Source organism: Peromyscus eremicus, chromosome 17 (assembly GCF_949786415.1).
Source record: "Peromyscus eremicus chromosome 17, PerEre_H2_v1, whole genome shotgun sequence".
NCBI classification, from domain to species: domain Eukaryota; kingdom Metazoa; phylum Chordata; class Mammalia; order Rodentia; family Cricetidae; genus Peromyscus; species Peromyscus eremicus.
In genome coordinates, this window is record NC_081433.1 from 57465894 (window position 1) to 57476573 (window position 10680).

A 10680-nucleotide genomic window follows, 5' to 3' on the forward strand; every position below is an offset into this window, starting at 1 on the left:
TTTTCTTTACAATAAATAATCTTATATAACTGTATGTTATGTTGGCTAAAGATCTTACCAAATCATTTATGATCAGATTGCCTTCTGTATGAGTTTGAGGTCCTCAAAGACTACTCTGATATGCAAAGGCTTTAACATACCAATTACATGATAAAAGATTTACTCTTGTATAAAGAAAACAACTTTACCACACTCACTACATTTATAGAGTTTCTCTGCAGTATATTTTTTTCTCATGATTTCAAAAACTGCTGATGATATATGCAAAGGCTCTATCACACTGATTACATTTGTAGGGTTTCTCTCCAATGTGTCCTTTTATGCATTCGAAGATGACTGTGAAGCGCAAAAGCTTCAAAACATTGATTACATTCGTAAGGTTTCTCTCCAGTATGTATTATTTTATGTATTTGAAGACTACCATGATGTGCAAAGACTTTCCCACATTGATTACAATCATAAGGTTTCTCTCCAGTATGTGTTCTTTTATGAATTTGAAGTTGACCATTACTTGTAAAAGCTTTACCACATTGATCACATTCATAGGGTTTCTCTCCAGTATGTCTTCTTTTATGTATTTGGAGATTACTGTATTGTGCATAGGCTTTACCACATTCATTACATTTGTAGGGTTTCTCTCCAGTGTGTGTTCTTTTATGTGTTTGAAGATGATTGTGGCGTCCATATGCTTTACCACATTGATTACATACATAGGGTTTCTCTCTAGTATGCGTTCTTTTATGTATTCGGAGATAACTGTTATTTGCAAAAGTTTTACCACATTCATGACATTCATAGGGTTTTACTCCAGTATGTGTTATTTTATGTACTCGGAGATTACTCTGGTGTGAGAAGACTTTCCCACATTGATTACATTTGTAGGGTTTCTCTCCAGTATGTGTTCTTTTATGTATTTGCAGATGACTATGACGTGCATAGGTTTTACCACATTCATTACATTCATAGGGTTTCTCTCCAGTATGTGTCCTTTTATGTACTTGGAGATTACTGTGTTGTGAGAAGGCTTTACCACATTGATTACATTCATAAGGTTTCTCTCCAGTATGTGTCCTTTTATGTTTTCGAAGAAGACCATGACTTGCAAAGGCTTTATCACATTGATTACATTCATAAGGTTTCTCTCCAGTATGTGTCCTTTTATGTATTCGAAGAGTATTACGGTGTGTAAAAACTTTACCACATTGATTACATTCACAGGGTTTTTCTCTAGTATGAATTCCTTCTTGCCTCTGAAGATGTGTGTGATATGCAAAGACTTTAACACATTGAGTATGTTCAGCAGCTTTCTCTCCAGTATTACTTCTTTTGTACCTGCAAAGATAATTGATACATATAAAAGCTTTACCACATTCATTACACTGATGAATCTTTATATCTGTATGAATTAATTTTACAATTTGGTCTACTTGCAAAGAGGGATCAGATCTTAAGGTTTACACTGATGGTGTTCCCCTTCATTAAGGGTTCTTCATTTTGTGTCTTTGAAAATACCTGTGAGGGTAAGATCCTTTATTACATGGCTCACATTTATAGCATCCTTTTTATATATGAGATTTTTCACATATTTAAAGAGAACTGGAAGAACTCAGACCTTTACCATATCTACTGTATTCATAAATTTTCCTATAGTATAAATCGTACTATATTTTCAAAGTGAACCAGGACAAACAGAAGTATTTATACATTCCAATACTCATAGGGCTTTTCTGTAGTGTGAGTTTTTTGATGCATTCCCAATGAAGTTGGGAAACAAATTAATTGTAAACTTATATAACATTCAACAAGTCTACTCAACATAGAGACTACTACATATCGTCTAATTGTTCTGGTAAAAAGAGAGAGATATGTTGCTTCTTTCCATATTCCTATGCTCACAGGGCTTGAATCCAGAGCAACAAATACCTATTAAAGGAAAAATAACAAATAAAAGGGTTCCATATCACATTCACACAGATTGACTTTCTGTTCCTCAGACATGTGGTATAGGAATTAAGGCTTCTTCACAAACACCTTCTTGATACTCATAAACTGCCACTCACTAAACTTAGCAAAGTCACTACAAATATTTGAGTAACACTAGCTTTACTATGAACTACTTGCTTATTATAAGATTTTGGACATATACTTATCACCTATTCAACATGTATACCTTTTCCAACATCTGAGTGGCATAAAAATAAAAGGATTTGCAGTTCTACAGCCTAACTCTCATGGGGCTGTGATTCAAACGGATATGAGTTAAGGCATTATTTCCTTGTCTTCTTTCTTAAAAGAATGACTTACAAAGACAGATCACCTTTCTGACAACGAGATACATGGATTTGTGAGAATTTAATAATCAATACACTTTAAGACGTGCTTATTTACATGGTTGCTTTCCTTCAAAACTTCCGGTACATATTAAAATTTCTTCAAATGCATATTTATATCAGCTTGCACATGAAAATTACCTTCCATGTCTTCTAGAAGTTTGACAATGTTCTTTAATATTACGGTCTTCCCAATTGTAGCCTAAAATATAGAACCAGAAAATGTATGCTATATTATTAGAAATTGTGCAAAATTTAGGTTACTATCTTCAGCTCACCTTAAAATCATGCCTGATTTATTCACCTCATTCTTCCTTTCTCAATTGAAATTATAGAAGAATATCAATAACCAAGAAACAGTTATCTCTTTATTCTAAAACATGAAGTAAAATTCAGTCTTACCTATAACAGTGAGGTTCCAGTAAGTCTCCAACATCACATCTTTGTAGAGATTCTTCTGGGAAAGATCCAGCAAAGTCCACTCTTCCCAAGTGAAGTCAACATGCACATCATCATAGGTCACTGCATTCTAAAATATCCCATACATGTGTACAACAAAAAGTGTGATAGTGATAGCATTGTAAATGCATAATTCTTTGACAATATATTTATATAATTCCAGTGCTTCCCACACTTATTCTATGATTGAAACTCTAATATAATCACCAAGTTACTTTAGAAGGAAAGTGAATAGGAAGCTCACCTGTCATTTCTTCACCCTTTGAGTAGGATACAGCCTCAAAAGAGAAATGCCAACTAACAGACATAAAAAGAGACGAGCAAATAGATCCAGACAGACCCCTGCATGCCAAGTGATAGGATTAAAGGTGTGTGTTACCATTGCCTGACTTTTTTGTTTACTTATAATGGCTTGATTTTTTTCCCTCTGATCTCCAGGCAAGCTTTATTTATTAAAGCACAAACAAAATATCACCACATTTTAGCACAAATAAAAATACCACCACAACAATGTGCTAACCATGATGACCACCGAGAGGTACTTAACTATGAAGTCATAAGGTTAAATGTCTGTCTAAGGGAAATAAAGCACATGAGAAGGAAACTTGTGATAAAACTTTCAGTGAATTATTGTCTAGCTTCTTGGAACAAATTTGAGGAAATAAAACTGAAATTATAAACTTTGTGACTTTCAAGTGAAATAAATACAGAGAGGCTCAAGTTATTCAGGGCAATCTCCTTAACAGCAAAATTGGTGGTCATATTTTCCATTACACCAATGCCACATCTCTGTCCCTAGAACTAAAACTATCTCTCCACAGAAAGTTCACAAACCAACAAAAACTCAAGGAACTTTTAACAGAATATAGTAAACTTTCTGAATATAAAAATTGGTGAAGGTCCATCATTTTCCAGAGAAACAACAATATAATTAGATGATAATAAAACTAACTAGATGGCACCACTGGAAAAAAAAAGAGAGACCTTAAGACACAACTACAAATATAGATCATGGTCCCTTAAACAAGAACGACAAGATTAGAATCAAAATCAAACTCCAAGAAATCACTGGCCAGAACTCATCCTGTGCACTCCCACTCTCTCCTTTGCCAATAATGGAAAATGGGTTGGGTCAAGAGACTATGGCTTTGTATGATGAAAGTACACCAGGGATTACTCATATCTTTTCTCTCACCTGAACATCTTAAACCAGGAAAATAACAGCACTGTGAGGGAGGGTCACACTACTTTGCCCAGATCTTCTATTTTAATTTGGCTTCATGATAAGGTCAGTCCTTTATCCAGATTCTTGGTTTTTCTCAGCTGTGTAACCGAGAAATAGCCAGTCAGGACATTCACTGATAATCTAAAATTTATTATGGACTGTTCTTTGGTAATATCAACTACTGCCAAAGCAGGAAAGTTTTACCTTCCTTCTTGCCCCTCCCTTTCTGCACTGTCACTACATCAGCTTCAAAGTTGGTCAATAAACTCAATTTGTCCACAGGTCCCTCTCGATTAGTTATGTCCCCAATAGAAGTTGGAGAAAGTGGGAACCCACAGAAGTTTCCTTGTGAGATCAGAGTTTTCCTGACACAGCAGAGCTGCATAAGGGGATGATTTGACCATGGGCAAGGTCACCAGGTGGCTGGAAGGGTCTGCACTTGGCTGTCCCTGGGTGGAAGTTTTTTGCTCCTCCCCTTGGCATTCCTTTAAAAGCCCTTTGACAGAGACTGTTAGGGCCTGATGGATAAGGATCCAGGCCCTCCAAGGCTATTCTATGTTTCGGTCTGTCTTTCTCTCCAGCTATATTTCTATCTAATATTTCCTGCTGCTCCTATTCAAGAATATCCTGGGGGAAAAGTGGGGGTGGGGTGGCTTCCCACAGGAGATATTGGAGGACACTCATTAACTGGTCTGTTTTTCCTTCTAACTGACCATTCAAGGCCCAGCCTGGAAGGAGTTGCAGGACTGTCTTCCCAGCACTGGCAGCAGAGGCAGGATTAGCTGTCTTCAAATTAATTTTCAATTACATAGCATGAGGCAAGCCTAAGTTACAGAAGCCATTACTCTAAACAGAAATAAATAGTCACCAGCACTTGAGAAAAAAATGAATGAAATTCTTAATGACAAAGAAACATTGGAAAACATAAGCAAATAAATATTAGAACAGTAGTGTTCTTTAAAGAAAATGAAATTTAAAAATGATGCCAATAATTGGCTTATTTAAATGATAAAGATACTATAAGACTAAAGAAAAAAAAGATATATATTGAGATTGAAAAGGGGGCCCTTCCCTAGTAGCAGGAATGTCATTAATAAGAGACTAATTGATCTTGCCAATATGCACATGTTGGCTTCTAAGATCTGTAACCTGACTCACAGAATTATAATCAATGGTCTGTGTCTCAAACCTCTGAACTGACTTAACTGTTTCAAGCAGGACTAAACATATTTGCATAGGAGAGTTCCCTCATTGCAAAGTCAGTAGTCATTGGATCAAGCTTATCTTCCCAAATTGTACACCCACCAATCTAGTCTGTCTTCATTCACATGACATAAATTAATACATGATAGGAAAAACAAAGGCACTGACCCTGCTACAATCACATTGGTTTTTTTTCATAATGGAGACTCCAACAGCTGATTGCCTACACTGTTTTCCCCTGCAGTGTATACAATAAACTATTCCTCCTATTCTGGTCTGAAGGCAGAAACCATGCTCCACACACAAACCCTTTTCCTGTGACTGCAATGGATAGTCAACAACATGACTCAAATGGACAGTTTTACAACTCTGAGGTGGTACAGTCATTCTAGAATTTTGAAGGTGTAATATAGAGGACAGCAAGGTCATTGACCTAAAGAGCAGCAGACCAGGATCAAGGCCACCTGAGTGAACATAAGAGAGTATGTCACAGAAACATTTTTCTAAAAGGCTGCAAGTTCTCTCAGCCAGTCACCCCAGTCTCTAGGCCCCAGGGATGGGGCATAACCCGTGCTCCCCTACCCCCACCAACTGCAGCCCCAGTTGCAGGCCAGCAGGCAAGACTACTGCAAGCAGGCTTGCCCACCTCCCCCCCCCCCTCATTGAACCCTGTAATCTACAAGCCCCAATCCATCCCCAAAACCCATCCATCCCCCAAGACCTAGACTCTGTCAATTCTGGATCAAGAGGTGAGTGACTGTTCTCCCAGATGGTCACCCCAGCCTCTAGGCCTGTGCCCCCACACTCCCACCCATTGTAGCCCCAGTTGCGGGCCAGCAGGCAAGACTCCTGCAGGAAGGCCTGTCTATCAACCCCCCCACTGGATCCTATAATCTATAAGCCCCACTCCCTCCCCCAAACCCACCTATGCCCCGAGACCACAGCTGCTCCCTAAGTCACAGACTACACCAGTCTGATTAGACCAAGAAGGGAATGACTGTTCTCCCAGCTGGTCAGCCCAGTCTCTAGGACCTAGGACCCAAGACACAACCTGTCCCCCAACCCCCACCCATTGCAGCCCCAGCTGCAGGTCAGCAAGAAAGACTCCTGTTGGCAGGCCTTCCCATCACCATCACCCATTGGACTCTGCAATCAACAAGTCCCACGATGAGCACAAACCCACCCATGTCCTGAGACCCCAGCAGCTCACTGAGACACAAACACTGCTTGCACCAATGGGAGGAAAAGGTGGCTAGATGCCAGTGCAAAGATACATTCAAAAACATAAAGTGCAATATAGCACCACTAGAACCTAGTGCTTCCACTACAGTAAGAGCTGAACATGCTAACACAAAAGAAGCAGAAGGGAGACACAGAATCTGCCAGCTCTGCTTGAACTAGGAGGTGAGTGATTCCTCTTTCACCTAGAGAGTCCTACCTCTAGGACCTAGGTTCTGGGGCACAATGTGTGTCCCTCCCAACCCCATCCATCAATGCCCCAGTTGCCAGCCAGCAGGAAAGGCCCCTTCGGGGAAGGCTTACTAACAACACCCCACACTGGACGCTGCAATCTACAAGACCCACTCCCTATACCAAAACCACCCATCCTGTGACCTTAGCTGTTTCCTAAGACACAGAACCCACCAGCTGTCATTGGACCAAGGGTAGCTCTTTCAGACACAGAACCTCTTGCACCTATTGGAGGAAGAGATGGGTAGACGCCAGGGCAAAAATACATATAACAATATAAAGAGCAATATGGCACCACCAGAATCTAGCAGTTCTACCACAGCAAGTCTTTAACATCACAACAGAGAAGCAGAAAAAAGTCATCTTAAAAATAACTTTATGAAGATGATAGAGGTCTTTAACGAGGAAATGAAAAATTCCTTTAAAGAAATTGAGGAAAAGACAAACAAAAACTGGAAGAAATCAGTAAATCCCACAAAGTCAAGAAAACCGAGAAAAACCAATTAAACAGGTGAAGGAAATAGTTCAAGATGTGAAAATTGAATTAGAAACAATGAAGAAGACACAAACTGAGGGAATGCTGGAAATAGAAAATCTGATTAAATAAACAGGAGCTACATATGCAAGCATAACCAACAGAATACAAGAGATGGAAGAGAGACTCTCTGGTGTGGAGGATACAATAGAGGAAATAGATTCATCAGTCAAAGAAAACACTAAAGCCAAAAAAGTCATCACACAAAATATCCAGGAAATCTGCGACACCATGAAAAGAACAAACATAATACGGATAGAAGGGGAAGAATACCAGCTCAAAGGTACTGAAAATATATTCAACAAAATCATAGAAGAAACTTTTCCAACTTAAAAAAGGAAATATTTATGAAGATACAAGAAGCTTATAGAACACCAAACAGACTAGACCCTGAAAAAAGTCCCTTCGCCACTTAATAGTCAAACTACTAAACATACAGAATAAAGAAAGAATATTAAGAGCAGCAAAAGAAAAAAGGCCAAAAGACTTATAAAGGCAGACCCATCAGAATAACACCTGACTTCTCAATAGACTCTGAAAGACAGAAGGTCCTGCACAGATGTTATACAGACACTAAGAGACCACGGATGCCAACCCAGACTACTATGCCTAACAAAACTTTCTATCACCATAGACAGAGTGCACAAGATATTACAAGACAAAACCAGATTTAAAAAATACCTATCCACATATCCAGCCCTACAGAAAGCACTAGAAAGAAAATTCCAACCTAAGGAAGTTAGATGCACATATGAAAACACAGGAAATAGATAACCCCACAGCAGCAAATCCCAAAGAAAGGAAATACACGCACACTACCACCAAAAGATAACAGGAATTAACAATCACTGGTCATTGATATCTCTTAATATCAATGAACTCAATTCACCTATAAAAAGACAAGGATAAAAGAATGAATACGAAAACAGGATCTGGCCGGGCAGTGGTGGCGCATGCCTTTAATCCCAGCACTTGGGAGGCAGAGGCAGGCGGATCTTTGTGAGTTCGAGGCCAGCCTGGTCTACAGAGCGAGATCCAGGAAAGGCGCAAAGCTACACAGAGAAACTCTGTCTCGAAAAACAAAAACAAAAAAAAAAAAAAAAAAAAAGGAAAGAAAAGAAAACAGGATCCATCATTTTGCTGCATACAAGAAACACCTCAAATTCAAAGACAGACACTACTTCAGAGTAAAACTCTGGGAAAAGACTTTCCAATCAAATGGACTTAAGAAGCAAGCTGGTGTAGCTATTCTAATATATAACAAAATAAACTTCAAATTAAAATCAATCAAAAGAGATCAGATGGACATTACATATTCATCGCAGGAATAAATCCACTGAGATGAAGTCTCAATTCCTGAACATTTATGCCCCAAATACAAGGGCACCAACATATGTAAAAGAAATATTACTAAGGCTTAAATCATACATCAAACCCCATACACTAGTAGTGGGAGACTTCAACACCCCCCTCTCACCAATGGACAGGTCTGCCAGACAGAAACTTAACAGAGAAATAAGGGAACTAACAGAAGTTATGACTCAAATGGACTTAATAGGTATCTACAGAACATTCTACCCTAACACAAAAGAATATATCTTCTCAGCACCCTGTGGAACCTTCTCTAAAATCTACCACATACTCAATCACAGAGCAAATCTCAACAGACACAAAAAAATTGGAATAACCTCCTGTATTTAATCGGACCACCATGGCATAAAGTTAGAAATCAACAACAGTACAAATTACAGAAAACATACAAACTCATGGAAACTGAACAATGCTCAACTTAATTGAGCATTACCACTGGGTCAAGGAAGAAATAAGAAAGAAATTAATGACTTCTTAGAATTAAATGAAAATGAATGTACTACATATCCAAATTTATGGGACACTATGAAAGCAGTGCTAAGAGGAAAATTAAATGCCCACATAAAGAAGTTAGAGAAATCTCATACTAGCAATTTAACAGCACACCTGAAAGCTCTAGAACAAAAATAAGCAAACTCACCCAGGAGGAATAGACACCAGGAAATAATCAAATTGAGGGCTGAAATCAATAAAACAGAAACAAACAGAACAATACAAAGAATCAATGAAACAAAGAGTTAGTTCTATGAGAAAATCAATAAGATAGATAAGCCCTTATCCTTATCCAACTAGACAAAAGGAAAAGAGAGAACATCCATAACTAACAAAATAAGAAATAAAAAGGAGACATAACAACAGACAATGAGGAAATCCAGAGAATCATCAGGCCATACTTCAAAAACCCTGTACTCCACAAAATTGGAAAATCTAAAAGAAACGGATAATTTTCTGGATAGGTACAATATACCAAAATTATATCAAGACCAGATAAACAATTTAAATAGACCTATAACCCCTAAGGAAATAGAAACAGTCATTAAAAGTTTTCTAACCAAAAAAAAAAAGCCCAGGACCAGATAGATGGTTTCAGCACAGAATTCTACCAGAATTTCAAAGAGCTAATACCAAATCTCTTCAAATTGTTCCACACAATAGAAACAGAAGGAACATGACCAAACTCTTTTTCTGAGGCTACAATTACCCTGATACCCAAACCACACAGAGATGCAACAAAGACCAATTATAGACCAATCTCCCTCATGAACATTGATGCAAAAATCCTCAATAAAATATTGGCAAGCTGAATCCAAGAACACATTAAAAAAATTATCCTCCATGACAAAGTAGGCTTCATCCCAGAAATGCAAGGATGGTTCAACATACAAAAATCTGTCAATGTAATACACAATATAAACAAATTTGGAAGAAAAAAACTACATGACCATCTCATTATATGACAAAACAGCCTTTGACAAAATCCAACAACCCTTCTGGATAAAGGTCTTGGAGAGATCAGGAATACAGGGAACATACCTAAACATAATAAAGTCAATTTACAGCAAGCCAACAGCCACTATCAAATTAAATGGGGAGAAACTCAAAGCATCTCCACTAAAATCAGGAACAAGACAAGGCTGTCCACTCTCCCCATACTATTAAATATAGTACTCAAAGTTCTAGCTAGAGCAATAAGACAACAAAAGGCGATCAAGGGGATACAAATTGGAAAGGAAGAAGTCAAACTTCCATTCTTTGCAGATGATATGACGGTATACATAAGTGACCCCAAAAATTCTACCAGGGAACTACTACAGCTAATAAACTCCTTCAGTAATGTGGCAGGATACAAGATTAACTCAAAAAAAAAAAAAACCCAGTAACTCTCCTATATACAAATGATGAACAGTCCACAAAAGAAATCAGAGAAACATCACCCTTTATAATAGCCACAAATCATAAAATACCTTGGAGTCACACTAACTAAGCAAGTGAAAGACCTGTATGACAAGAACTTTAAGTCTCTTTAGAAAGAAATTGAAGAAGATATCAGAAAATGGAAAGATCTCCCATGCTCATGAATTGGATAG

At 37.9% G+C, this 10680-nt stretch overlaps 1 pseudogene; it reads right to left on the reverse strand.

The window, feature by feature from the left end:
- Positions 1–241: 241 nt before the first annotated feature.
- LOC131894251 (zinc finger protein 431-like) lies at positions 242–4762 on the reverse strand (annotated as a pseudogene).
- Between the last annotated feature and the right edge of the window lie 5918 nt (positions 4763–10680).